This window comes from Antechinus flavipes, chromosome 2 (genome assembly GCF_016432865.1).
Source record: "Antechinus flavipes isolate AdamAnt ecotype Samford, QLD, Australia chromosome 2, AdamAnt_v2, whole genome shotgun sequence".
In the NCBI taxonomy this organism is placed as follows: domain Eukaryota; kingdom Metazoa; phylum Chordata; class Mammalia; order Dasyuromorphia; family Dasyuridae; genus Antechinus; species Antechinus flavipes.
In genome coordinates, this window is record NC_067399.1 from 458,249,290 (window position 1) to 458,277,061 (window position 27,772).

A 27,772-nucleotide genomic window follows, 5' to 3' on the forward strand; every position below is an offset into this window, starting at 1 on the left:
AGGGTCTGATAATGGTCCTGCCTTTGTTGCAAAAATATCACAGGGCATTAGCAAGGCCCTGGGAATAGAGTGGAAACTTCATTGTGCAGACAGACCACAGAGCTAGGGGCAAGTGGAAAGAATGAATAAAATACTTAAAGAGTTCTTTAGAAGGCTTGTCTTGGAGACTCAAAGCTCCTGGTCTCACTGCTACCATTAGCATTACTTAGAAGTAGATGCACCCTCAACAGATTGGATTTAACTCCCTTTGAAATTCTGTTTGGGAGACCACCACCTATCCTATGCTTGGTTAGGGAAGACATAACTGCTGAAGTCTCTAATTCCTCCCTTATCAAGTTTCTACAGGCCTTGCAGAAAACCCAGAAAAACATCTCATGCCTGTCTGACGGTTCTCCCTGTCCCTGTCACTGAGCCCGCTCATCCATTCCAGCTTGGCGAGACTGTTCTGACAACGAAATTTTCTATCTTCAGCCTGGAGTGCAGGTGGACAGGACTGCACACTGTGATCCTTACCATGCCTACTGTTGTAAAGGTTGAGTCCATCCCCACCTGGATTCACTACAGCAAAGTGAAGCCATATTTCATCATTGAATAGAAAGCAGAAATTAGTGAAGATCCCCTGAAATTGAGACTGATCAGCTCCTTTCATCCTTGATTTCTCCTAAATCTTTGAAAGACATTGGGTGGGAAAATCCTGGGAGGATTAATCCTTGTATTCACTGCTTTGTTACTACTGTTTGTGATCGCCCAATTTGTCTATAGAGAGGCAACATGCCTCTCCCCTTTCTCCAGAAGTGTAATTCCAGTGACACACCATGGGGGTTTCCTTCATCGTCCTCCTCCTCCTCCCTCTGCTTTCCATAGTTTCAGAAAACCCACAAGCCTCAAAGTCCACATGGACAGTGACCTTTAGAGATCTCAGGGGAGGTCCCTCCTTTTCTGCCACCTATTACTCAGGTTCAGAACTCTATGACAGTAGATCCCATCTTGGCTCCCTGCTTCTACTTTAGGGCTCCAGTGGCCTTCTGCTCCAATTGTGCCTTGAAGCCAAGTGGTGCTCACTCCCAGGGGATGACTCCTTCAAGTTGACCATCCAAACCTTTGACCAGCAGACCAGACCACCCTGCAACCCCCTCCCCCATGTCATCCTAACTATCCAGCAATCATCCCACCAGAAGTGGGAGATGCCCCAAAGGTTCACCCTTTATTTCTGGGCAGATAGCAGTTTTCAATTTAGCCACCACCTCCTAGTTCAATGTATAAATACACTCCCTCTCAAAGGATCCCATGGGACCTCTGACTCCCCAGCTAGTCCCTCCTAGAACATCAACCCTGTTTGATCCTATTCAGGCAAAACCATTTCTGGTACCACTGGACCTTGCCCTGGTCCAAAATCCTCCTACCTTCCTGATCTGTCAGTTCCAATTGACAGCCCCTCTAAATCCTTTGGTCCCCACTCCATGCTCGGTTTACTGCCAATAATGCACTCCTATTTGAACTCCACAGATCCCCTGCTGGGCAGTGATTGGTGGCTCTGCTTTAACTCTGAACCCCCTTATTTTGTTGTAATTGCCCTGGCAGACTCAGTTCCTGGGGCTACTTCTCAATCTACCTGTTCCTCAGAGCAACCAAAAATGACTCTGTGTAATCTTCAAGACATAGGAACTTGTCTGGTGACTGCTTCCACAACTCTTTCTGACCCTCTTCTCCAGTCCTGTAACTCCAGTTCCTTAATTAATATTTCAGCATCCTTAATGGATGTTGCAGTTTGGTATAAAACCCCTGAAGGTCCATGGTTTGTTGTGATGGTCTGACTAAGTGTGCATGCTCTGATACCCTGCTCAGAAATCCTGATCCTTTCTGTATCCTGGTAGTGGTGTTTCCCAGCCTGTCTGTTCCCCCAGGAGGGGATGGATGGAGTCACTTTTGGTCCCTTTTTTTCCCCTTGGAATCTATCAGAGACATGCTCTGCCATTCCTTCCCCTCATATTAGGGTTAGGGCTGCTGGGCATCACTGCCCTCAACACCAGAGCAGTTCTGGTATGCTGAGTTAAATGCACAAATGACCACAGACCTCATTCAGATTGAATCATCCATCTTGAAACCAGAAAGCCAGGTTGATTCCCTAGCTGAGATGGTACTCTAAAACCGTAGGGGGCTTGATTTACTATTTCTGCAAAGGGGAGGTCTGTGTGCACCCTAAATGAGGAATATTGTTTTTATGCTAAAAACTCTGGGATAATCAGGGAAAGTCTGTCACTGGTTTGTAAGAATCTTAAGTCTAAAAACTGGAGCCAGGACAAGGAAAGGACTAGTACCAGTTTCTGTTTAATTCCTCCTCTTGGCTAACTACCCTTATTACATCCCTTATGGGACCTTTGCTTCTCCTTCTCCTTGCTCTTGCATCTTTCCTAATCTTGTTCACCTCATCCGGTCCCAGGTTGAGACAGTCAAAATTATGGTGCTTAGACTTCCCAGGTATCTCAGGGAAGGTGATTCAGTGATTTGAATATTCAGAAGAGAGAATGTGAAATGTTATGCCACAGTCTCTTTGAATTGTTCTGCCTCAGTTCCCTGAATTATAATACCTCAGCTTCCCTATATTAGCTTGCCTGAATTATGATATCTCAATTTCCCTGAGTTAGTATATTATGGCCTCTCCTCTCCCCTCATTTTTCCTGACCTTTAGGACTGATATAAATTAGGGCTGGGAACCCTGATCATTAGCATTCCATAGAACCATAAATTGCAGATAGTTTATTTAGAGATAGGTAAGCATATCTTTTCTTCCAAACTTCCTGTCTCTAGTTTGACCACCTTCTTCACTCCCAACTTAATAGAATTTATGGTCCTTACCCCCAACCTGTCAGAACCAAATTTATGGTTCATTCCTGGAAATTCCTGCTCACCAGTGCTTTCTCCATCCTTGCCTAAAATTGTTTCCCTGATAGCTGGAGTCTTATAAACATCCCTGGAATTCTTTATTCACTGCTGGATTCTTTGAGACATGAGTCTAATCCAGTCAATTAATCTAAGCTCTCCAATAAAATATTAAAACTCTCATCTCTATCTTACCTCAGTTTCTCCAGCATTATACTTTGAGGATCTTGGAATATTATAGTCCATAAAGCAAAAGAGCTGGGTTGCAATAAGAGATAACTTTCCAATAAAATTAAATACAATTCTGAATAGGAAAAAATGGATATTTAACAAATTCAAAGACTTTCAGGTTACTGTGACAAAAACCTCAGAACTTAAGGGAAAACTTGACATATAGCATTTAGGAGAAATATAAGATGAACATTAAAGACCAATTAAAAGGGACTCAATAAAGTCAAATTGTTTTCTTTATATGTATGGGAATATTAGCAATAGTCTGATGATTGTCACCATTATTTGGATAGTGTAAAAGAAAGCCTTGGGCTGAGATGAGTATGATGGAGTGATTCTTAAAAAATGAAACTGTGTAGAGAGAGATATAAAGGACTACTTATCTCATACAAAAAAAAAAAGGCATGAAAGGAAAAATCGGTATAGAAGAATCTAGTGAAGGAAGGGCAGATAGTTTGCACTCTCATCAAGATTGTGTTAAAGAAGGGACAACATATATAATCTAGAAGAGCATAAATGTCTTCTAAGTTTGAAACAAGTAAGAGGGCAAGGAGATGGAGGGAGAGGATAAGGGAGCAACTCTTAATGTTGAGTAGGTTAAAGAATAGGAAGGCAAGGTAGCAGGTAGAAGTAAAGTAAAGGAGTGAGAAAGAAAAGGGTGCATAGGATGAGAATGATAGGAAAAATAGGAATGTGAAAAATACACCAGTATTGTCATTTAGAATGTGAATGGGCTGAATTTATCTATAAAATGAAAACAGCAAATTATAAATTTGAATTCAGCAATATGTTGCTTTCAGGAAACATTATAAAATGAGATATATTCACAAAGATATAATAAAGGGCAGAAGTAGAATTTTAGTATGTAAAAATGCAAAGATAGTAATTATGATCTCAGACAAAATTAAAATTAAAATAATTTTAGTCAAAATGTATCAGCAATATTATTTAATATTATTTAGACCATTTAAAATACCTAAGCAATATAAAATATCAGGGTATATTTCTGCCAAAAGAAACATAGAAGCTATATGAACATAGATAAAATAAAAATCAAACAATTTTTCTACCATCTTAGATGTAAATAATTGAAGAAATATTTATTGTTCATGGGTTAATAAAGCCAATATAATTTTTAAGATAACAATTTTACCTAACCCATTTATTGAATCACCCAATTACTTGACTAAAATTTCTTTTACTGAGTTAGAAAAAAAAATAACAAAGTTCATTTGGAAGAACAAAAGGTTAGAAACTTCAAATAAACCAGGGAACAAAGATATAAAAGAAATATTCAGCAGTATCACACCTTAAACTATATTATAAGATGAGAGCATTGTTGAAGTACAAAAGGAATATTTTTTTATTATTTTAAATAAGTTTTCTTGTTCAAATAAAACCTATATAGGCAAGAACAGAAGGGAATGCAGAAAACTGGGAGAAAAAACTTTCATAGACAATCTCTCAAACAGAATGTGATTAGTTTAAAGCATTGCTGTGATATAAGAAATAATGACCTAGCTGATTTAGAAAAACATGGAAAGAGGGCAACTATATGGTGCAGTAGATAGAGCAGTATTCCTAAAGTCAGGATGACCTATATTCAAATCCAGCTTCAGACACTTAATACATACTAGCCATATGACTCTAGGCAAGTCACTTAACCCCAATAGCCTCATGCAAAACAAATAAACAAACATAAAACCAAACAGACAGATTGGATGGAAAGACTTGAATTTATGAAGGATTATGCTATCCACCTTCGGAGAAACAGATGGTAGAAACATATGTGTATATGATTTATGTGTCTATGTGTTTATAGATAGCTATGTATATCTATATTCATGCTTAATTGTAGCCTTATTTGAGTGGGGGTAGAGGAGAAAGGAAGGAGAAGAAAAATAAAGAAAAAACGTTCATAGCAGAGAACAAAAGAAAATCAATAAGAAAGCAAAGAGCTGTTTTTAATTTTTTTTTAAAGTTTTTAATTGGGTTTCTTAAAATGGAAATTTATTGTTTTATATTGAATCCTCTTATGGTCTACTGTGTACAAAATATTAATTCTTTTATAATTTTGTATTTAAGCTTAAAATAAAAATTAGGCAAAACACACACATATATATGTATGCATATATATCTATATCTATATCTATCTATCTATCTATCTATCTATCTATATATCTATGAGATTGCACTTGAATTGAGCCTTAAAAGAGCTAGAGGTTCCAAGAGGAATGAATAAGTGAGGAAGGAGAGCTTTCCAGGCTTGGAGAAACATTCTAAGAAGCAGGATTTGGAAGGCTGTTTAGGGAGAATGGCAAAGTAAGCTAGTTGGAAAGGAACACAGAATATATGTTGGGTAGTGTTGTATACTCAGTCTAAAAAGAGAAACTGGAGCCTGATTCCAAATATAAAAATCTGTATTTTATCCCAAAGCAATGAGGAGCCATCTAAACTTCTTGAGTAATGACACACCTGATTTTTAGGAATATCAAATCAGCAGATGCATGCAGAAAAGACTGTACTAGGGAAAGAATAAATTCAGAGAAATTCATTAGTAGATTGTTGCAATAATCCTGACAAAAATTAATTAGCTCAATTGGGCAGTTGTTTGAGTAAAAGGAAGAAAGCATATACTGGAGATGCTGGCAGTTGACAAACTGTGTAAGAAGTGGCATTGACAAGACATGGTGAATGATTGAATATCCATCTAGTGGATGAATAAGGGGTAAAAAAAGAGTTTGGAACTGTATAAAACTTCAAAGTTTTATACCTGGATATTTGGAAGATTGGTGCTGCCTTGGACTGACATAGGGAACATGGAAACTATTCAAGTTTAGGTACAGAGTGGAGTAAGGATCAGAGTATCCAGGGCCTGACATTCAGGAACAGACTTCAGATTTTGAAATGACCTGAGACTGGAAGGAATTGACTGACCAAGCAGAGAATAACCATAAATAACTCAACACTAGAAAGCAATAACTTTGGGCTTGAGTCTTAATTTTTCTTTCGTGTACCTCGGTGACTTTGAAGAAGGCACTTGAGTTCATGAGGTCTAGTTCCTCTGTAAAAGCAGAGGTCAAGGGATTGATTTCAGGGATCTATGAACTTGGTTGAGGGAAAATCTATCTTTATTTTCACTAACCTTGGATTTCTGTTATAATATTATATATTTTGTTTTATGCATTTAAAATTATTTTGAGGAGGGACCTATAGGCTCCATAGATAATCAAAGAGCTCCATTATCCAAAGTTTGGAACCCCTGGAGTAAACGGGCTTTCCAGATTTTACATTTTTAGAATCAATGATCCAGATCAAGGACATAGTCTATAGGATTGTAATCTATAGATTTATATATAGAGAAGATGTTTGTTAACAAGGGAACAAGGGAAGAGGAAGGTTAGTGTGGCCAGGTTAGGAGATCTGTACCAACCAACCAAAAAACTAACTTTCTGGAGAGCTCTTAAAACATTGGATTAAATAGGTTTCCTTGACTCCTTTGCCCTAAAGATAGGATTAGTCCAGTTGTGTATGGTGGCTTTGGATTTAGGAGGATCTTGGAGGATTCTCCAGATTACTGGGATGCGGAGAACAGATATCCAAACAGATCATCACATGTATGGCTATACATGTGAAAAGAGAGCTTTGATTGTGCCAGATATATTCTTGCATAATAAGAGCTATGTTTAATAGATTGCACTGCTGGATTGAAACTGTCAGGAGTGTGTGTGGGGGAAGGGGATGCTCTTTGTGAGATTTCAAAGAAAGAAGAATGGAAAGCATTTTGTTTGGCTGCTAATGAGCCATCCATCAGCAGGGCTGACATTCTGTCAGAACAGCAGGGAGGGAGAGCCAGGCAGCTCACCTTGACACGCCTCCTCCCTCCCAATGTCACCTGAGGTTATGAGTGCTTTAACCTACATCACTCATATGTCTCACTCTATCCTAATATAAGTAAAAGGGGAATCAAGGTCAACAAAGGTGAAGAGTTGAAAGCTCTGCTTGACAGCCAAGTTCAGGTGCCTTCTTTTTTTTTAACCTTCTCTACTCAAGAAGCTCAAGTATCTCACTGACCTTGCTCCTTTCTCACGGAGAAACTGGGATTTTTAATATGTGACCTTTTCCAGACGAACTGGCATTTCTTAGAGGAATGTGGAAAATATAATGTTACTTCCAATGGACTGAATTTTTAGTGATGAAATTTGTGGCATTAGAGAGGTAAATATTTAGATTGATGGGATTTCCTGGATCTCCTCATGGACACGAGTTTTGCCTACACATGCTTCCACATAAGCCCTGTCCTGGAGATGATGTAGTTAAGAGAATAGAAGGGCATGATCACACAGGGGGAAAGGATTTTAAAGTGAGGACCAAACAGAAAGAAGAATTTCTCCACCAAGTGTTAGAAACTCTGAATATAGCTAATTTCTTGACTCTTAAATCTTTCATCCCACAACACTTTTTTTCTTTTTCTTTTTTTAAAAGCTTTTTATTTTCAAAACATGGATGATTTTTCAACATTGATCCTTGTATAGCCTTGTGTTTCAGATTTTCCCTTCCTTCCCCTACCTCCCTCTAGATGGCAAGCAATCCAATATCTGTTACACACCACAACACTTCTTGATGGGACCATGGAGTCTTGCCCCTAGATACTGAGCTTTTCATTCTGCTTAATAATTAAAATCTTTAATAGCTGTAAATATTGCTTTAGTAGCTCTCATTTGTAAATCACCAATATAGTAATTATAAATGAATCTTATTTACTGTATTCATCTAGTCTCCCTTTAGTGAATAAGTAGAATGCTAATAAAATATTATGTCTTTTATCATGTAATGAGAAGAACACTGGATTTTTAGATACAAGTTCTGGGTTCAAACTGTTCCATTGTCATATGCTAAATGCATGAACTTTGTAAATTCAAAACGAATTGGTTATTTTTAGTTGGCCTCTGAGGCCACATCAAGTTTTAAGTTATAATCTTTTGATCCCAATCACTCTGACTTTTAAAGTTATTTCAATATAGCCTTCTCTGTTTATTACTTTGATTTTAAGAGGTTTGCCTGTTTCTGCATAATAATAATGAACATGACAATAGCTCACATTTAAATAGAACATTAAGATTCCATTAAGGTTTACAAACTATTTTCCTTGCTATAACTCTGGTAGTTAGAAAGTATCTCAAATCAGCTGGAGATGTGAAGAAATGGAAAACAGGGTTATCTGTTCTCTAGGAGCTAACATTCAAATAGGGAAGACAACATATATATAGTTATATACATTCAAGATACATAGCGATAAAGGGTAAAAGATAATTTAAGAAAGAAAAAAATTAGTTGAAGGTGAGGCTAAGAAAAAAAAAAGACTCTGCAGAAGTGAGTTTTGATTAAGTCTTAAAAGAAACTAGAAAAGCACAAGAGAGAGGTAAAAAGAGAGAATGTCATAGGAATGGTGGACAGCTAGAATTAGTAATAGACTGGCATATGCCAAGAGAAATAAATAGACCAATAAAAAGAGTGGAAAGGTTAAAAAGGGTTCAAGTTATTTAGGGTTTTAAAAGCTAAACAGAGCATATACTTGAGGGAATACTGGACATAAAATTAGGACGACTAATCTACCTGAGTTCAAATTTGGCCTTACTTACTAACTTACTAACTGTGTGACCATTTGACAAGTCCCTTAATCCTGTTTGACTCAGTTTCCTCATCTATAAAATGAACTGGAGAAGGAAATGACAAAACCAATCCCTTTTCCAAGAAAACTCCAAAGAGGTTCACAAAGAGTCTAACATGAAAAATGACTAAACCATAGAAACATATACCTTTGAATATATAGTAGAAAAATCTTCATCCATTTTGTTAATTTTCTCTATCAATAGTAACTTACTTTGATTGTGGACTTCATTTTTAAAATTGTACAATGAATATAGCAGGTATAACATCATCTACAAAGAAAAATCTGGAAGACCTCACAATAAATATGAATTCTTTTCAATTTTCTGTCTATACTACACACTCTTTATGGCAATGGTGAATGCCTTTTACAATCATATTTTGTACCTCTCCTGGTTTTATGCCTCACTTGTTATTAATAATTCAAGGTTGATCCAACAGGGAGTATCTTATTTCATCTATCAGAGAATCTTATATGATTGCAAGTATATATTGGAGATAGATACTTCATCTATGTTAGGAAAAGGGATAAGATTTGGATCTATAATTTTACTAATGTAGGTAACTCCCAAATGAAGAAATGAAGAACTCTTTTAAACCTTTGCTATAACATATATGTAGATATGTTTATATCTATATAGATGTATATATGTTTATATGTATATGTATATACTTGATATATGTAATTTTATTTTATTTATAATTCTTTAAAGTTTATAACATGCTCTACATGCATTGTACTCTATGCTTCAGTTTTATCATTCAGTCATTTTCAGTTGAAACCAACTCTATATGACCTATTGACAAAAATAAAGTGGCTTGCCATTTCCTTTTCATTCCATTTTACAGATTAGGAAACTGAGGTAAAGTTAAGGGTTAAATGATATAGCCAAGGTCACACAGCTTGTATGTATCTGGGGTCATATTTGAACTCAGAAAGATGAGCCTTTCTGATTCCAGGTCTGGTGCTCTATCCACTATACCAACTAGTTGTTCAGTTGATATAATTCTAATGATTTACTCTACTCTACCTCAGCCACAGATAGAGGAAGTGTTATTCTTGATATTTCTATCACCCATTAGTGTTCTACTTTCCTATTAAAGAAAATTCCTTTATTTGATCATAATCTCCTCCATTCTATCATTTCTGTTCTGTCTATCTTATCTTTTACACTGATCTTTGTTCTCATCATGATTTCCAGTCCTTTCTTGACTCTGTTATTTTGCAGGTCATTAATTTTACACTGGCTATCCCAATCTCCTTATCTATTTCAACCCTTTGTTGAAAAAGTTCCATTCTTTATTAGATTTTGTACTCAGATCCCATTTTACAGGTGAAAAAACTGCAGATCAAAGAGAGGAAGAGATTTACTCATAGTCACATGGCTAGGAAGTACTGGAACTCCAACACCAAACATTTGACTTTCAGTTCTGCATTTTGTCTACTTCAGTTGCCTCAGTTGCTTGATTTGCTTTTGTAATGATGACTTGGTCCTAACCTCTAAGCATGAATGACTGTAATATTTCATTTAAAATTTTTCCCCTTTAGGAGTTCTTATACAGAGAAAACCAGCTGGGCTTCTCTGATCTGATTTTGACCAAATTCTGGAGCCAAAAGCATTTCAAAGGAAAGAGTTTTGGAGGATGGAGGAAACTTAAAGAAATAAATCAGAAATAAGATTGTATGTGTGCCTATCTAAACATATGCATGCATACATGCATCTGTGAAAGTGAATGGTAAGAAGAAGGAATTTGTTAAAGCAGTCAGAAGACATCTCTGTCTCCATCCCCTACTCTTCTCTCCTCGAATGGCAACAGTGTCTCTCGGCAGGAGCTGCCAACAAAATGACACTGCCCAGCAGGGACCCTGCTTGGTGATGCTAACTAGGCCTGAAGAATTGGCTTTCCTATTACGAATCACAAAAGTTTTCGACCTAGACAATAAATAAGTTTGGCACAGTTCTGTAGGGGAATTTTAAAGGAATGGGAGATAGACCAGACACACAGATAAAAACAAATACTTTGGAAATGATGGAATCCAAGTACAAACCCTAAGTATGTGGCAGGAAATTCGATTTGCTCAGGAAAAAAAAGAAAACAAAAAAACACCAATCCCCCCAAAAACACTGTCTTGTCAGATAAAAACCAAAATTTTTGCATTCTCAACAGAGTTACTATTGAATATTTCTTTCTTTCATTTGAACACTTTTCAATCTTGGTTCCATAGTTAATCTCAACTTCTATTGATGGGTTTTGTTGTTATATTTACAGATTACTCCCACTAATTAGATGTTTCTTGTTACAAAGTGAAATGTAAAGTTGAGTTGAAACAATAATGGAGAAACCTTGTGTGAAAGTGTATGTGGCATTTTGCATCTGTAAGGTCTTCCCACCTCATTAAAAAATTATAAATTTATTTTCTCTTCTTTCAATTCCCCACCCCAATATGGTAAAAAAAAAAAGGAAAAGAAAAAAAATTTCTTGTTACAACAATCATGCTCAAGTAAATAAATTTCTTCATTAACTATAGATAGAGCTATAGATTGACAGATAAAATATGATAAATATATACTAAGAAACATATGATGTATTGTATGACATTATATATTATATATTATATATGCTAAAAGTGTCTCATTCCATACCCTAAATCAGTCACCTCTTTGAAATGGCTAACATGTCCCATTATCAGTCAATTGACATTATGAATGGCCATGTTTTTTCCATATACTTTTTACAGTTTTCAAGCTTGTTTGTTTTTGAAGTGTTATTGTTACTGATGATAATGCACTGGAGCTAATAATAGGACAGGACAGGCACCAGTATGAAACCTATCAGTGACCATGGGCTAGGAGCTAGAAGGACATCAGAAGGAAATGCTGAAGAATCATATGTTTATCGGATGTCAGGAAGGCAAAGGTTCTTAGCATTGGGACATGTTGAGTCATGGTCTGTAATACAACCCCAAACAAAATGTGTTTCAGTGAAGTTCTTAAATAATTGTTGGTGAGAATAGTAATAATTCTGATGAACATAGTGATCATGATAACAATGCCCATAGTTTATAAATTGTTTTTCCCATAATAATGGCCACAAGGGAGGTAATATGCACCTTTTTTTTTTAAAAAAATGAGGCAATTGGGGTTAAATTAATTGTTTAAAGTCCTCATGTCTAAGGCTCTCAGGTACTCCTGACTCCAGGGCTGCCCCTAGCTGCTCTCAGAAATATACAGTGGTACCTTTGGCACTAGTCTTTAAAACCTGTCAAATTGGTATCTGATGAATTTCAATGATGAAAAATGCTTCAGGACTTGGTAGTTGTTAGGCACTTGGTTGTTGTCTTGGTTGAAGAGTAGAGATGTAAGGACAACCAGATGTAGCATCCAGCTCCCATTACAGCTGCTATTGCCCTCAGCTGTTGGCAGTTTCTCTGCAGTGAAGGCAGCCATGGGCAGGACTGTCACACTGGAGCCCCCAATGCTGAGTCTTGCATATCAATAGACAGGTCCTGCAGGATGATGTGACTGCAATGAATAGTCTTCCAGTTCCCAAAGGAGTAGTACTAGAAGGGGGATGGAGTACTGGCCTGTTCAGTAGGAGGAGAAGCAGTAGGAACTGGAACAGGTGCAGGGCCCTGGGTAGCCATCAGGGCCCTGAACCACAGAGGGCTCAAGACCATAGCTTCCACTTTCACATCTAGGCCCCATTCTTCTCAGGAACCTTGGATGCCTGGGGTGAGGGGAGAATATAAAGGTTACAGTTTCTCTCAGAAAGTCATTGGGTCACACCAAAATAAGCTCAAAATGGGTATGTGATCTGGGATAAAGGGTGATGCCATAAGCAAATTAGGAGAGCAAGTTATGGTTTACCTAAAAAAAAATCTTTGGAGAAAGAAGGAATTTATGACCAAAGAAAAAACTAGAGAACATTGTGAAATGCAAAATGAACAATTTTGATTACATTAAATTAAAAAGTTTTTACACAAACAAAACTAAGCCAAATAAAATTAAAAGGGAAGTACAAAATTGGGGGAAATTTTTACATCCAGTATTTCTTAAAAAGGCCTCATTTCTGAAATATATAAGGAACTGTGTCAGATTTATAAGAATAAAGTTATTCTCCAATTGATAAATGGTCAAAAAATATGAACAGACAATTCTCAGATGATGAAATTAAAGCCATCTATAGTCATTACAAATGCTCCAAATCACTATTAATTAGAGAAATGCAAACTGAAACAATTCTGAGGTACCACCTCATACATTTCAGATTGGCTTAGATGACAGTAACAGCTAATGATAAATGTTGGAGGCGATGTGGAACCTGGGGACACTAATGCATTGTTGATGGAGTTGTGAAATTACCCAACCATTCTAGAGAGCAATTTGGAACTATGACCAAAGGACTACAAAACTATGCATACCCTTTCACTTAGCTGTAGCAGTTCTGGGTCTGTTTCCCAAAGAAATCATAAAGGAGGGAAAAGGACCCACATGTGCAAAAATATTTGTAGCAACTCATTTTGTGGTGGCAAAGAATTGAAAAATAAATAGATGCCCATCATTTGGGGAATAGCTGAATAAGTTATGGTATGTAAGAGTAATGGAATATTATTGTTCTATAAAAATGATGAAAAAGCTGATTTTAGAAAGGCCTGGAAAGAGTTATATGAACTGATGCTGAGGGAAACAAGCAGAACTGGGAATACATTGCACACAGTAACAGCAAGATTATGCCATGATCAACTATGAAAGACTTGATTCTCTTCAGTGGTTCAGTGGTCCAAGGCAATCCCAATAAACTTTGGATAGAAAACTCCATCTGCTTCTAGAAAGGGAAATATGGAGATAAATAAAAAAGTGACTTGGGTTAAGAAAAGAGGACTGGGCTGGGCTGGCTTGTTTCTCTGCATCTAGAAGTTCCACTTACCTTTTGGCAGAATTGGGTGGGGAGGGATGTTTTGGCTGCAGCGTGGGGATGTATTCCTTATAGGAAAAATTCATTTGGTGCTTATCATTTTTACCACTCATCGAGTCTTCTGAAGCCAATCAGTAACAAATACTGAAGTACCACTATACATCTTAATTTTACAGATGAAGAAATAAAGAACCATAAAGATGAATTGCCTTGCTTTTTGCTAATTGCTTGGCATTGAGACTGTGTCCTGGACTTGGAATCAGTACACCTGATTTAAAATGAAGCCTCTTCCACATGATAGCTGTGCGACCTTAGGTAAGGTTTACACTACTCTGATTCTCAGCTTCCCCATCTGGTAAATACTTCCTCTATCACAAAGCTGTCAGATAGAAGTACTTTATGGTGGCTAAAAAGAAGAGAAATGAGAAAACATTTTTTTGTAGAGGTAATAGGTCCCACAAGTGTTGTACATTGCACATATTTTTGGACTTCTTCAATATGTTGATCGCTTATGTTAATTTTCCCCCTTTTTGTGTTTTTAAAATGCTACTTATATTGGATGGCTCTGAAAAGGGAAGGAGGAGAAATACTAAGAGATATGTGATATAAAAGACAAAATACATTAATTTAATTTTTAAGTGCTTTATAAGCTTAAAAGAACTTCAGAAATTTAAGTTGCTGTTACTATAAATGGCACAGCCAATATTAGAACCCTGTATTACTTACCTCTCAAATTTGTTGTGAGAGTTAAATGAGATAATGTATGTGGAGCACTTTGCAAACTTTAAAGCATTGTGTAAATGTCAGCTAAGATTATATAAGTTGCAATGAAAAAAACATATTCTGCATTGGTATAGGGAATTTCCTCACCTGGGACTTAGTTCTCTGTACCAATGAAATCACAAATGCTGTTTCTCTAACTCTCTAAAATCAATGAGCTATCTCCAATGCATACATTAAAACCAAATGAGTTTCCATGATAGAAGTAATCATAAATACTCTCTGTTTGATTTCTCTCTAATAATTAATGCAAAGTGAGACACAACACAGGAAGACATAAGCTTGCTAAATGTGTTTGTCATTGTTATAGACTCAGAGTGAAAATCAAAAGCTAAGATCTCCCACATGCTCTTATTTGAAGGTTATATTTTAGGGACTACATCCATCCTCTGGTCATTGTATGACAACAAACATGAGATTCACATTAAAATTTTTATTTTATTCTAACTGCTCACACAGTAAACAAAAAGGATTAAGAATGTCTCTTGTCAAGGCTACAATTTATAGCCCTAAGAGTTAATCCATTTGCAGGTATATCTTGGACAGAACATTGTTAAATGTTCAATGAACCAGGCCCATAATGGAAAGGGAGGAAGGAGGAAAATAAATTTCATTTAGGAAAATGTATAGGTCTTACAATGATTATAAACATCTCCCTGAAACAGACACTTATCTTTTAATACTAGAATTCTTTTAGAGGTGGTATATGATTGTGAATCATGGACCATCTCAACATCCAAAGAATAAAATTGCTGGTAAACCAAAGGGCCCTGAAGAGACATGTAATAATAGCAACAACAAGCTAGTGTTTATACAAGATACTTTAAAGTTTGCAAAATACTTTATAAATATTATCTGATTTGATCCTCATAATAATTCTGAGAGATGATCTATATTATTTCCTTCATTTTATAAGTGAGAAAACTTAGATATGCAGAGGTTAAGTTGCTTGCCAGAGTCAGCTAGTATCTGAAGCTAAATTTACCTCAGGTCTTCCTGTTTATAAGTATGATGTTTTACCCACACCCAACTACCTGGTGAAGAAACAAATGGACAAATGTTTACCAAGAGAATTATGCATAAGAAATTATAAAAGAGATCAAAAGGGATGTTCAACTAGCTATTATTGAAACACAACTTATGGAAAGCATGCAGACAGACTGTGTCACAGAGAAATATCCATTTCATTAATAAAATGCCAATAAACCTACAAGAAGCCCTATATGACATTAAATCTCTGAGTAGAAATGAACAAAGCAAGTAAGATAGAAATTTGTTAATTAACTATGAATTGTACTATTAGAGGGATTAGACTATTCCTATCCCCATCCATGAGAATACAAATTCTAGAACTTGCTATCCAAGTAGTTGGATGGAATAGAGTTTAGGTCTGTAATATCACTGGCTTAGGAGACTTTATACTTCAGGACACTCTCTCTTCCATAATAGATCAGCATCTTTCCCCTCAAACTTATGGGCTTTAAAATTTCCCACATCTGAAAGAAGCTGTGGTTTTCCCAGTACCCCAACCAGTATGTCTTGCAGTCAAGACTTTAGTCAGATATTAATGGTTCCAAAGCTAGCTCTATTGGCTATGTCACACACTACCTCTGTTAGAACAATTATTTGAACATTATATTTAGGGAATTTTAGTACCTTTAATGATTACTAGAACAAAATCCCATATTGTTAACATAGATCTTTTCCCAGTGATTCTGAACTTTAATGAATTTTGGAATACCATATTTTCAAAAGAAGTAGGTTGGAGGTGACTCAAAAGATAATGGAAAGACATGTATCAGGCACAAATAGGCAGAAGCTTATTTCCAAAGATGATGTACCTGCAAGAAGTAATGTTAGGGAAATCATTCAAGAAACATATGATCAGAAAAAATAATTTAAAATAAATAAACAACAGACTATCTCTTTTGTGAGAGTGAGGGAATAGAGGTGGACACAATTGCACTGATGTTCCCAAAATGTAGCAAGAACTAATGGAAGACATTCTTCTGGCAAACACTTAAGAGTCTATTGTAGAATCCATAGTTAATCATCAGTGGGGATCACATGGAAAGACCAGATATAGATGGGTTTTTGTCTGTATTGGTGGGAGGGATCACAGGCATGAAATCGCATATTCATTGAAGCAATGTATAGAATCATAGATCTAGAGAAGAAAAGAACCTCAGGGTCCTTCTAATCTAACTCTCTCACTTTATGGGCAACTGAATCCTAGAGTGGGTGAAAGTTTTTCCTGTCAAAGATCACTTTGGTAATGTCAGAGGTGGAATTTAAACCCTAGACCTCAGATTCCAAGGTGAGTGCTCTTTCTATTTAATCAGGTTATATAATTCAATTCTATTTACTTCAGTTTAATTCACCTCACTGCAAAGCCTGGGTAGATTTGGATAGCAGGAAAGAGAACACTTGGGGAATGGTGGGAAAGGAATAGTATGTATAACAATAACTTACCCAACTTGGGTCAAGATCGAGAGTACTTAGCTTCCCCTATCAAGTGGCCCCTAGCTTTGGGTTGACGTCTACCTCACCTTCCATTTGGCTTGGTACTGTCCAAATGAGTGCCTCTGGAAAAATATCTTCTGACGAGCCAGACCAAGAGTTGGAAACTCTTCCTGTTGGTTGGCCATCATCTGTGAGAATCACTTCTAGATTCACAAAGTAGCTACTTGTAAAACGTCCACTTCTACTCACTGTTATTTAGTCATCTATACTCAGAGAAAGAAATAAAAAGCAGAAGAGGGAAGCAAAGGTCTGATACTGTGCTTAGATGTGCAAAAGCTACACGTAAGCCAGTTGCGTTTATGAGCTCTGACTGGGAAACATGGATACCTGAATGAGAGATATACATTTTTTTCCCTCTACATTAAATCCCAAAGAAATAGTCTCATGTCATGTGTTCTAGAGAAAAGAATGAAAGACTAAGAACAAAATTTGTTTCTCCCTTTAAAGTCTTTTGAATGGGTGGCTCGTTCTAAGTCATAATCATTGCCTCTGTTGGTAAATTCCTATTTACTACCATTTTTGCCATGGAGTAGTCCATTCTCTCCTGGGGCATATTTCTTCAACTATAAAATGAAGGGATTGAACTTTATGAGTAGAGCAGCCTGATTAAAATAGAAAGATTTTGCTAGGAGAAGTGGGAGACAGCTTCACTCAGTAACTCATCAGGGATCCCTCATAAAATTATGATAAATAATAGCTTGTTTTATGTCATGTTTTCATGATTGACTTCATTTGAACCTCATGATCACTTTGTCAGGTTAGTAGTGAAAGTATTATTATCCCCATTTTACATTTTACAAATCCCTACTTTGCATATCTCCATTTACAATCCATGTGAGTCCCTTACAAGAAAAAGGGATTTTGGGTGCATAGGTGGATAGGTAAGAGAGTGACTTAATAGACATTAATATAGACAAGATTTGGATCCAGGTTTTGGAGTCTGGGCCCAGTTCATATCCTACTGAATTGCAGTTCCTCTTTCTGAAAGAAGGACTTTTCTCTAGTGAGGACCTTGCTGCTGAGGGGGAAGATCAGGCATGAGAGAGTTTAGAATTCTCTGCTTAGTTTTGCTTTTTAGGTGTCTTTCTGTTTTTGTCTGTATCTCCATTATTGTCTCTCTGTCTCTGTCTCTACTTTTCCTTCTCTGTCTTTTTGTTTCCCTGTCTCTGTGTCTGTCTATCTGCATTATTTTTCTGTCTTCCATTTCAGAAAAGTTACATGTAAAATAGATGGAGCTGGGAGAAAAAGAGGATGTTTCCAAGCATGAACTGGATCCTGGACTTTGAGAAAGCCTTCTAAAATTGTCTGATTCTCAGGATGCTTTAATTTCACATCTTCTTTTTGACTTCTCGGCAGTTAATTCTTTCAGAGCTCATCATCTGCCAATACCCCCAGACTATTTTCTTACAATTGAATTTATGTCCCTTTTCTGCCTTTCACCATATGTAGGTACGTACACACGTCTGGTATCACCGTCTCCAGGTTTGAGGTTTGGGGTTTGTTTGGTTTAGTTTTCCTATCATAAACAGTGTTTCCATTTGGCTGCAGTCCTCTAGGGGAGACCTATAAAATCTGACTCACGAAGAGACAGAGAGAGAGAAGGAAAAAAATACAGGAAACGAAAGTAATATGGGGAGAAAATGAAAGAGATTTAGTGCAGCTATCAACCGGCCGTTGTGCAGGCTTTAAGAGTCTGTTGAAACAACATAATAAAAGACAATAAAGGTAGGATTTATAGTCTACCTGGTGGAAATGGTTGCTGTTTTGTATCCTGCACACATATATCCTACCCCCGACTTTCCTCCAGAAGGGGTCTCTGGCATCCTGGGGTGCTGTCCCTCAAATCACTCAGTACAAGAAAAGCAGGAGGTAGCTTTGGAAGAGTCAAAGGCAGATTAAGCAGTGGGTAGGTTAAAAACTCTCTTGCTCTTTAATCTCTTTGCAGCCCTTGCTTGGCTCCTGTGAGTCCCACAATTTATCGACCCAGCTTTGTGTCTTAAAAACTCTGAATTGTTCAGTTTGACTAGAAAATCCCGGAGTGATTCACCAAAATCCACATGAGTCCCTTAGAACTTTCAGGGGTGAGGTATTTTTCCACAAAAGGACTGAGGGGATAGGTTTTCTTTAGTTCAATCTTTCAGCAGAAATGTCATAACTGTGCAGTAAGGGTGATCAAAACTAGGACAAAGTAGTTTACAAGAACCACCACATAAGTATATCTTGGGACTTACTACCAATGTGGTGGAAGATGAGAGATAAAAGGTTCAGGAAATTGGGAGTTGAAAACCTGTGTTTCAGCCTTTCCATTTCTTTTACTCATTTTGACACTTTGGTGAATTCCTTTTTCCCCTTAGCCTCAGTTTCCTCTTCTGGAAAATTAAGAGAGTGAGCTAGAAATCTTTAACTTTCTTGTAGTTTTAAAATTCTTTTGCTATTTCTCATTTTAGAAGTGATGTTCATGACCTTTCTGCTTGCTCCCATAAAGCAGATATCCAGTAAGATCTCAACTAATTAAAGCAGAGGGTATGTCTGATTATTCCCTAATTAAGTTTTATAAGATCAGGGTTTTAGCTTAAAGGGATCTGAGAGACCACTCCCTCTTTTTAAAATTATGGAAATGGTGTCCCTGTGAATGTTGATTGTCTCTGCAGAGGTTGTATGGATAAAGTTAGTATCAAGATTTGAACCCAGAAATCCTTGACTCTAGAGCTAGTTTATTTTCCTTTTCTATCCCACTCTTACTTCTTCACGTGGTGAGTGACATGAATGTGGAAATTAAAATTGGGTGAAAATTTTTGCTAGACCTTTATTCATAGCATGCACCTCTGGCCCCTTGGGAATCCTCCAAATAGGTCTAGAAGATGTCGTTGTTTAAAATCTGCATTCTTAATACAGGGAACAGAGCAATTCTGCTCTTCCCAAAGCTATCTAAGGTGACAGTCTAGAGTGAGGATGACAGAAAGATGGTAGTGATGGTAGCACTGAGGTAGAGCTACTCTAGCCAAGGCAAGGAAGTAGGGTCTAGGAGACAGGACCTCCCTGCTCAGCTTTAAGCCTCAATTGGCATCAAATCCTCATTAGTCAGAGTCAGAGATGCGGTAATAGGCTGAATAAATCCCTATAAAGCCAGGACTAATGGTGTCTGCTGGAGTCAGAGCTGGAGCTTGCCATAAACAGTCCCAGGCGAAGCTTGGCCAAGGCTGCTCTAATTGTCAAAGCCCAATCAGAGGGGCCAGCAAGCATGAAATGACGGATTAGTTCAGGGGTGTGAATGCCAGCCTCTCCTGGGATCCTGGGCTTGCCTCTGCACTGTCTCTAGCTCTATAAAAGGATTCTAGGGAGGAAAAGGGGGACCCTTTAAACTTCTGAGGCTTCTCCCTAGGGTATCTTCTCAGGGAATCATTGCTGGGCAATCCAAAATCCTAATGTCAGCAAATGGTCCCTGGGGTGGCTGTTAGAAATGCTGCTACTCCCCACTGCATTCAGCTCTTTCTCATCTTTCTTCTTCTCTTATTTTTTGTTCAATGTTCTTAATTTCCATCTTCTTTTTCTATTATCTCTCTTCCCACTTACTCTCCTCTTATGTTTTGATTTCTTCATTTCCCTTTTCTTTTTATAATTCTTTCTTTCTCCTCACCTCTTTTAATTTCTCTTTTTCCCTGGTCTCATTATTCTTCTCTCTCCTTATCTTCTGACTTCCTTTTCTTCCTCCTCCCTTCCCTTCTTTTAATTCTACTTCTCTTTATTTGTTACATGATCTATTCCTTTCTTTCTTCAGCATTTCCTTGTAGTGGAAAGAATACCATCATCCTCCAATTTACCCAGGATCACAACAAACTTGTGTGTAAACCTCTACTTTTAACTCTCACCCACATATCCAATCTGTTGGCAAAGCCTGCCAATTTTATCTTTGTATATTTTACTTTTTTCCTATCCCCTTCCATCAACTTTGCATAGATGCTTATCACTTCATCCTTGGACTATTGCAATAGCCTACTGGTCAGTTTTCCTGCCTTAGATCTCTCAATTCCAATCCATCATCTACTCAGCTGTCAAATTAATATTCCTTAAATGTATATCTGACTATGTCACCCTCCTATTCAATTAACTCCAGTGGCTCCCTATCACTTCCAGGGTCAAACACAAAACCCTCTGTTTGATTTTCAAAACTTTTCATAATCTAGTCCCCTTCTGCATTTTCAGTCTTGCCCTCACATATTTTGTCATCCTGCGAAACCTATCTCTTTGCTGTTCCTCATGCAAGACACTCCACCTTTCCTGACTGGAGACATTTTCACTTACAATTCCCTAAGACTGGAACTCTCTCCCTACTCAATTGTCTTATGACTTCCTTGACATTCTTCAAATCCCAAGTAAAAACTCATCTTCTAGAAGAGGTCTTTCCTGATCTCCCTCAATCTTTGTGCCTTCTCTTCAGTGATTATATTGTTTTTATCAAGCATATCTCTTGTTTATACATAGTTCTTTACATATTATCACCCTATAACTAAGAATTCCTTGAGAGCAAGTATTATTTTTAACCTTTCTTGATTCCCCACTGCTCAGCATGTGTTTGATACATAGTAGATGCTAAATAAAGGTATATTTCTGATTATTCTAATCCTCTGTTTCTATTTTTTTAAATTTATCTTCTCTTTTTATTTGTCTCTGCTGTCTACCTATTGCTTTCTTCTTCATTTTGTCCTCTTCCTTATATTGCAGTTATCTTTCTCTTCCCTTCATTTTCCTCCTTCCCATCACCTTCCTTTTTTTCTCTTCTTCTCTGTATTCTACTATATACATAGCACTGAGCATCATCAATACATATTATTAGCTTATTAAAATTTTTTAAAAGATCATGAAGATGGATTAGATTGCTTTGTTTATCTAATACTAGAGAAATTATTTTTCATCTTGTCTAAATCCTTCAGTTTAGAGATAAGGAAACTGAGGCCCAAAGAAATGAAGTGACTTGATTGATCTCACATAGGGGTTTAATGGCAGAACTAAGACCATCCCTGGTTCTTAATTCAGTATTCTTTCTACAGAGATGGTTTAAAATAGAGGCAGGTTGGGGTGTGCTCACTGATACAACTAAATCTCTTTTCTACGTTCCCCCACCTCCAGGCACACCCGCTAGCCAGGGTTCTTAGGAAAAGGTGGAGGCCTCTCACTTAATGTAGAAATAATTGAATTAAACAGCAAATCTCAGCCCAGATATCCAGAGTGGCTGCTGAGAGACCCTCTGCACTCAGCTGAGGCAGACAAGGGTCTAGATCAGGATTATGTACATAAGTAATAGACTCAAACAGCCATTTCATTAACCACCTGGGAATAGTGCTTACTTTGTAAATGTAGGGGTAAGGATTAGATATAAATTATATGCCATATAAACCTAATGGAACATTCTGAACGAATTGCTACTTCCCTACTGGTTTCAAAGCTGGGATTTAATTTGAGGAAGGAGATCAATCAGTTCTATAAAGTACATGCAATGTACAGTGGGAAAAGTGCTGGACTTGAAGTTAATCGAGATGTAGATTCCCATCTCTGCTCTGACACTTGATTAGTTATGTGATCTTGGGCAAGTCACTTAAACTCTATCAGCACTATCTTCTTTCATCTGTGAAATGGGGAAAATAATGATACTTGAAATTCGTGCCTCACAGGCTTGTTTCAAGGAATATGCTTCCCAAACATTATGTGCACTTTATCTCACAATCAACATTTCCCTAGAATCAAAAACCATTCCCTGGAGAACTGAACTTTTTTACTTCCCAAACTCCCCTGACCTATTCTCCCCCAAACCAGGTTCAGATTGGTGAGTGCTCTTATGTTGGACACTATATCAAACACTATGCTCTGTTTTCTCTTCCTCCTCTGCCATCATTTTTACCTGATTCCCTTTCCCTCTCTTGTTTTGCTTGTTTTCTGGAGCCATTTTCAAATCAACATAGCCACTGGTCCTGAAAAAGGTGTGTCACTTTACTTTCTTTTAGCAATCCTTTTACTGTCCCTATAATTTATCAAACCAAAACACCCCCCTCTGCTTATTATCTATCTGTATTGACTCCCCTATTTAGAACACAGAGAGAAGGAACTGTGTTGTTTGCTTTTATATCCCTAGTGTTCATCACAATGCTTATCACATGGCATATGCATAATAAATGGTCATTCATTTATTCATAAATGCATTATTATTTCTCTTGTTATATTCATAGCATAGTTCCTACTCTCTGATCACAGTGCTACCACCTTAGTCAGATCTTTACTGTGTCATAACTTATAATAAGGGAGAGAGCAGGATGGGTTGTGTCTTTTTCCCCCTCTCCCCCACTCACCTACTGAAAACAGAGCCCATCAAATGACACATAAAGGAGCCAAAGCAAGAGAGCAAGAGAGAACTCCATCTGTCTGTATTTATGTATATATGTGTGTATGCACACATACATATATGTAATATATCCAAACATGTGTATCCACATGCATTTATGTAGGTATGCATGTCTGTATACCTGGAGAGAGGAGAAGACTCAAAGTCTTGGGGGTGGGAGTGGAAATTCAGCTGTGTGGTGAGAAAAAGGCAGGATTCTTGGAGTCACTTTGCCCTGGATAAAGATGTGGGGAAGGCAAAGTGGAGGAAGGGACACAAGGAAACTCAGATAGTTGCTCTTACTTGATATTATTTGGGCTGTGCAGCCCAAAGGAGGGAACACCATGAGAGGGAAGGATGGGTGAAGTAAAGCCATTGTGATAGAAGACAGTTCTTAAAAGGGATAAAGAGGGAGGTGTTTAACTGTCAATTTCTGGAGAACTTGGAGGGGAGGAATAAATGACTCACTAGAGATCCCAGGAAGAGCACATCAGACAAAAAGCGGAAGGGAGGCAAAGGATCCGTCAATGGGACAGGACTTTGAGGTAGAAGGTACTCCTCCTCGGGAGAGGAGCAAGAACCTTATGGTATATTCATACTGTGTAACCCCTGGAGGCAAAGAGTGAAAGAGGGTTAGATGTTTGCAGGCAGATCTGCTCCCAAGACCAAGTGTATCAAGACACTCTCATTCTAAGGGTGGAGGACTTCCTCTACACCTTACTCCCTCCTAGTGCTTCCCCTTTCTCTCTGACTCAAGAGTATTATTCTTCCCCCACCCAATTTCCATTATCCTTGTCTAAAATAACTACGTTATACTGTATTCTTTGAAAATATCCATAACTGGGAATTCTGCCATCTGGAGCAAATTCGTTTCTGAAGTTGTATTCAGAACCACTTCAGTACTATATGCAATTATATTCTGCTACTATTGTGATTGCAGCATTCAAGTAGTTTGGGATCCTAGGCCAGGTAGGGTAAACATTATTTATGCCAGTTGGGTATAATTCAGTGGATGTGGCAGTGAGGAAAGTTGGGCCTTTGGGAAAGATGTGTAATAACAATGGTACCTTTAGGGCTGATAGCCCAGGGTGTGAGAATAAGTTTCTGACATGATTGTTGGTCATGCTTCTTCCAGATAATAAGTAGTCTTCTTTATCTTATGTACTCTCATATTCTAGGCTATTTTATATAGCCTAGACAAGGGAGAATTCTGTTCTAACCCTATTCTCCCAAGCCTTGGCAATCCAAGGCTATCCAAGGCTAATTAATTCTGGTAATGAGGCCCAAGGAGAGGCTATTGGATTTAACACTTAAGAGATAGTTGATAATCCTATAGAGGATAGTTTTCAGTTGGGTATAGCCAAATTGCAAGGGATTGATAAATGGTCAAGAGATGAGAATATTCCGATAATGACTGAAGATAAACCTATGTTAGGATTTTTGCTTTGAAAGGGGAAGAGATAGAGAATGCTGTCTTGAGATATTTGAAAGATCAAGTGATTTTTTTAAGGGAGAGCTGAGCATATGTGTAGGTATTGGAGATATATTACTGATACATTTATATCAGTAATAATAATAAAAAAGATTGAAAGTGAGATAATGAAGGAAAATGGTCCCGCAGCTAATGTCCCAGAGAGGTTGAGAAAGAATGTTTATAAGTTTACAAGAGAAGAGCTTGGCTTTGGTAAAGCAAGGAACACCATATTTGTCAGAAACTAGAACAAAAGAAGGGAGAATATTGAGCATAACTGTTCTAGCTTTCTGGTTAAAATAGTTCCTTTTCTCATAGAGGATTTGGGGGAGAAGTTAATATAGGAAAAAAATTAGGAAAGAAGAAAGTGTCATTTATGGCTGTTTACTCTCTTGTTCAGAAACCTTCAGTAAGCTTTTCTTCTCTATAGGATAAAATACAAATGGAGCCTAGCATTTAAGGTTCTGGACAATCTATTTTCAATATGCTCATACAAACTTTTAATACTACTGATTTTTATGTTCTCTCTCTTCCAGGCTCTCAGCTGTCCTCCCATTTCATTCTGTTTGATTTGACTTTGATTCATTTGTAGTCTTTCTACCATGCCTCGATCATGTTCCTTCCTTATCTCCTTTTGAATTTTATTTCTTTTGCCCAAAATTACATCATTACACTAATTCAAAGCCTTTTTGACTCTTTCCTATTACACAGACTTTTTAAAATGCTCAGTTTTTCCTAGATTTTTGTTCTCTGACATCTCCCTTTGTCCTATCTCTTGTATCTTTTCATATGTGACTTTCTCCTTCATCCCTACCCTGATTAAATTGTAATCTACATTGAATGCAGGTACTGTATTGCCCTTGGCTTGTTTTTGTATCTTCAACACAGAAAATATTGCATTCTGTACAATAGTTGCATTTAAAAAATATTGCTTGAATTAAAATGAATAAAGTAGCCATACCAAGGAGATTTTCAAGATTTCTTTCCTTTTGCTTTGATATTAATTTTCTATAAATATACTCAACTTTGAGTCCAACTCCCCCCATTTCTTGAAAGTTCCAATCCATTTCAACACTCTTATTATGGGAACAAATTTCATGTTATTACTCATCTCAATCCCTAGCAGCCCTATAACATGGTGAAAGGGGCAGAAATAGGTTATAGAGAAGTTAAAGACTGATTTGGCTAGAAAAACAGATTTTAAAAAGTTTGATCTCAAAAATAGAAACATGATGTGTAAAAATGTACAAACACATTGTTTTGGGAGTGAGCTGACCTGGTTTGTAGTCTAGGTTATAGCACCATCTGAAAAGGGGATGTTGGGCAAGACTTTCTTTTGTTATCCTCAATTTCATTTTTGATGAAAGTGAGTCAAAAATACATATTTCTTTAGTGCCTTAAAATTTATAAAATGCTTTTCTCTTAGCAATTGTTTGCAGTAGATGGTACAAAGTATCAACACTATTTTATAAATGACATCCTGTGCAGGGACAAAGATGGTAAATGACAACTAGGATCATGCTACTAATAAATGTCAGAATAGCCTTCAAAGCTAGGCTTGAGGTTTGACTTTTTGTCAAACTGATTCTGAGTATAGCACTCCTTTTAGGCTAATTCTGTCTTTCAATTAGTCAAATGATTTCTGTCATTTTGACTTTACATGGTTATTGTGAAGAGCAATTTAGATACAGTGTGTGAAGGTGACTTATATTGTATAAAATACTATCCAAATGTTAAGAAAGCATTATCATGATTTATTAGGGAAGATATGAATATCATTGAAGGGTTTGTTATTTTCTCTGGACCTTGTCCCAGAGGATAACTACTATTCTGTTACTCAGAATAGTCCTTGGTGCTCCATTAAAAACATACACACACATACATGTACACACATACATTGCGTGCTGTATATGTGTGTGTGTATGCTGGATAGATCAGTGATCTAACTCTTGGAAGCATTATTAATTTTCCAAACCACCAGGAATCCCAAACAATTTTATATAAGAAGAATTTATTTTTCTTTATTTCTTTGTTATTGAGGACCTTGGCACTCCAAGAGAAGAGGAGATCTTGAATGCTATGGCTGAAATCTATGAACTCAGTAGTTAGAAATACTGCAAGTCTGGGAGGGAAATAACAGAAGTAAATGGTGCCAAATAATTAATTAGTTTGAATTTTGGAAATGTCCAGTTTAAGACTAAAAGAGTTGTGAAGAACTACTTAAATAGAATGGGTACTTGAAACTCTAATGTAAGAATAAATTCAATATTCCTTAAATTCCTTCCTTCCTCCTTTACTTGCTTCTTTTTCTTTCTCTCCTTCCCTCCCTTACTCATTTCCTCCTTCCCTCTCTCCCTTTTCCTTCCCTCCCTTCTTCCCTCCCGCCTCCTCCCTCTTCCTTCCTCCCTCCTTCTTCCTTCCCTCCCTTCTTCTTCCCTCCCTCCTTCTTCCCTCTCTCCCTCTCTCTCTCTCTCTCTCTCTTCTCTCTCTCTCTCTCTCTCTCTCTCTCTTTCTTTCTCTCTCTCCATTTCTCCATCCCTTCCTCTTTCTCTCCCTCCCTTCCTTCTTTCTTTCTTTCTTTCTTTCTTTCTTTCTTTCTTTCTTTCTTTCTTTCTTTCTTTCTTTCTTTCTTTCTTTCTTTCTTTCTTTCTTTCTTTCCTATCTCTGTGTTGCATTCTCTTCCTTCTGTTTAAATCTCTTTCTGTCTCTTATTTTCTCTCTTTCTTTCCCTTCCTGAACCAAGGGAAGGGAATTTTGTAGTGAAGGCAGCAAGTATTGGGGTTAGAGAAGAGGTAGATATTGATCTCAGACAATCTTAAGTGCACTGCCAAAGCCAATTACAGAAGCATTACTACCAGTCATGCTGAGAACTCTGGTAATTGCACTTAGAAATTCTTTCTCAGTTCTTATGAAAATTTTGAATGTAT